This window comes from Nicotiana attenuata, unplaced genomic scaffold (genome assembly GCF_001879085.1).
Source record: "Nicotiana attenuata strain UT unplaced genomic scaffold, NIATTr2, whole genome shotgun sequence".
Classification (NCBI taxonomy): domain Eukaryota; kingdom Viridiplantae; phylum Streptophyta; class Magnoliopsida; order Solanales; family Solanaceae; genus Nicotiana; species Nicotiana attenuata.
In genome coordinates this window covers 32,240-35,939 of record NW_017671978.1, presented here as the reverse complement: position 1 = coordinate 35,939, position 3,700 = coordinate 32,240, and positions in this window count along the sequence as shown.

The following is a 3,700-nucleotide window of genomic DNA, read 5'->3' as shown; positions in this document are numbered from 1 at the left end:
AACACCTGAGTGCTACATGTAGATTTCTTGAACACATTTAAAACCATTACTCGAGAGTCATTCACTCTTATTCATCTGCAAATTACCTGATTTAACGAACAGAACCACTCGTGCTTTATTGACACTCCGATACCGTAAAATGAGACCCTCATCCCAATACAACCAAGCAACTTCCTGCTCTATGCACCGAGCATTCTTTAGCAACAATAACTCTAGACATTCCGAAATTCTCATACCCTATGGAACATAATATAACCTTTGTCGAAATTTTTGCTTCACTCGCCCATCCTCGGCTCAATTTCTGCAACTAGAACCGATTCGCCAGCATACCTCGAGACGTAACCAACATAGCACATAATTGTGCAATCAGCTAATCAACAGCAACCTCCCCAACTTGGCTCGACGCCATATATCAAGACATACTTAACAACTCATAACACCTTTACTCTAATGATGCCACAATGTCATGGTGAGATTAAACTCAAATCATCTACAAGTTTGTGAAAACACAAATCATCTAGTACTGAAATCCTCTACAACCCTCGCATTTATCCCCACATCAACTGAGTCCACTCTCTTAAGCGACCCGAATTTTTAAATTTCAACACATACCCTTCAATTACACATGAGATCTTCTAACATACACGTAAGGACCATACCACTCAAGAACACTCCGCAGGAGATGACCCCTGCTTCACCTCAATTTAGTACTTCAGCATACCTTTCACCATCATATACGTTACTCAGTCATTAGTCTTCCTGAGTCTGAACTCATACTGCCACACGTATTGTACTTTACTTTCCAACTAGGAGATACGGGATATTCTTCACGCGCCCATAATTCGGGCTACACATCAATCCACAATAGGAGTCGAATCACTTAACAATTCATCTATTATCCTACAGACTTCTTCGTCACTACCAAGTCATATAATTACATCTCGCAGTACTAACATACTCATCACATGAATACCAAACCGCCATTCCGGCTAATAGGGGCAATACTGAACATATAAGTTCAAAACACTTGCTCACACAATCAGCACCTCGGTGCTCAAGCCATAGGCAAGGATCCGACCTCAAATCCTCCAGACTGGCCCAACATACTCACGAAGATTACATCTCGCCCCTCGATCGGGGAATCACAAACCATCAAGGTACATGTAATACTGAGCGCTCATGTGCGCATACAGACGTGTGAAAGGAATTTCAAGAGTTATATCTCAAGCTGAATCAAGTACGCACGATAAGAATTCCAAGAATGTGAAGTTTTCCTAAAGGTTACGCAGCCTCTCGAGGATAAATACAGACGTCTCCGTATCGATCCGCGAGACTCTACAAAACCTGCTCATGAATCGTGAGACCTAGTAACCTAGGCTCTGATACCAACTTTTCACGGTCCAATTTCCATCCAAGTCGTGATGGCGCCTCTCGTGAAGACAAGGCCAGCCAACTAACCCAAATCCTTTCACTTTAACAATTATTAAACATAAATGAATAGATAAATACAGCTTAACGACAATAATAACTAGTATTTACAACCCAACACAACCAGACCGGGGTGTCACAAGTCACGAGCATCTAAGAGGTAGGAACATGACTACAGGGTCATATATATATAAAATGAAATCTGGAATCCAAAAGATGAAGTCCGCTGCCGCGAACGCTGGCGGTCGCCTTGCTCAGCTACATTAGTATTACCTTCAGTCCGCTAATAACCCGCTACCGGGTAAACAATACCTGCAACTGCACGCGAGGTGCAGGGAGTAAAGTGAGTACTTCCAACTCAGTGAGTAATAAGAGTAAATAATAACTGAGAGACAAGAAATCACGTAAGTGCACTCCTTCATGCTATATAGGACGGTACAACCCTTTGAGAAAACAGTAAAATCGTGAAAAAATCCTTTAGAAAATATTTGACTCAGTTTAAAAACCTCTTTTGAAAATATCCTTTTCCAACAGTCAAGCAAATGAATGCGTAATCAGATAGTGCAAGTCCGCACATAAGTCAGCCCCTCGGGCACAGCACTTCACTAACAATTAACACCAGGGCGTCTGGTAAACAGTGTAAGATGTAGCATGAATGCCAATGAAATGAGAGTGCTGAATGTCATGACACGTATTACAAACAGGAACCAATGCAATGCATATGACCGTTGTGGCGTGCAGCTCGATCCATTTGGGTACCCGCGCTCACTGTGGGGGTTCAGACTCCGGAGGGGCTCCTACACCCTAAGCGCAATATCATCATATCATCGCTGCGACGTGCAGCCCGATCCATCCTCAGTCCAGATCATGCATATGAGCCACTCGGGCAATGTCAAGTAATAGCTTTTAACTCAAAACATCAGAAAAATGCAATTTAAGTCTTTAAACTTTAAAAATATGACTGCACATTTCAAAACAGGGTTTAACTTAGGACTAAAATCATTTAATATGCTAAGTGTCATGAAAACAGTGATAATAATCCCTAAAGGATTCAAATAATCAGCACGAAGCCCAAAACATGTCAATCAACCCAAATCACGATAGCATCAAGTAGGTTTCAGTCAATTAAGCAGTAAAATCAACAACCGGGACGGACCAAGTCACAATCCCCAACGGTGCTCTACCCCACGCTCATACCTGGCGTGCAAGTCACCACAATACAGCACTATGATGTGCAAATCCGGGGTTTCAAACCCTCAGGATATCATTTACAAGTATTACTCACCTCGAACCGGTGAAATCTCTAGCTCTCGACGCCTTTGCCCCTCAAACCGGCCTCCACGTGCGTCGAATCTAACCAAAATCATAGTGGATACATTACAATATGCCAAGGGAACAATACCCAATCGAAAACAACCAAGAAATAGCAGAAATCTCGAAACTAGCAAAACCCGAGCCCCGGGCCCGCTTCTCGAAAAATTACAAAATTCACATCACCGGATTCCTCGTCTCGGCACGAGTCCATACATATAAAATTCACCAAAATCGGAGTTTGTTCGACCCTCCAAATTCCTTTTTCACATCATAATTCTCAAACCCTAACTTACCCCATTTTTACCCTTTAATTCCTTGGGTTTTCAGTGTTAATTCATGTTTATACACAATAATAACATAATCTAAGACCAAGAATCCATACCTGATGATAGCCCTCGAAACCCTCTTCAAAAATCGCCCAAAATCTCCTCAGTCCGAAGTCCAAAATGTTGTTCTTTCAAAAATTCGCGAAGATGATTAATTTCACTTAACTGCCAGGCATTTCGCTTCTGCGGATCCAGTACCGCTTTTGCGGCTTCCACTTATGCGGTCAACGTCCGCTTTTGCGGACCTTTCACTTAAGGCAACCTTCCGCTTCTGCGGTCCCCAATCGCATCTGCGAGACCGCTTAAGCGATCCAATGTTCCGCTTCTGCGGAACCTGACCAGGGTTCCAAATTCCGCTCCTGCGAGGTCTAGCTCGCTTCTGCGAGGCCGCCTATGCGGTCCTCCTTCCGCTCCTGCGGAATCTGGCAAGGGCCAAGACTTCCGCTTCTGCGCATCTTCCAATCGCTTCAGCGAGACCGCACCTACGGTCCCATAACCGCAGGTGCGAAACCAACAGATACCAGCAAGGTTGAACCTGCAATTAACTCCAAAAACCTTCCGTTTAACCACCCGAATTCACCCCGAGGCCCCGGGACCTCAACCAAAAATACCAACACATCCTAATACCTTAT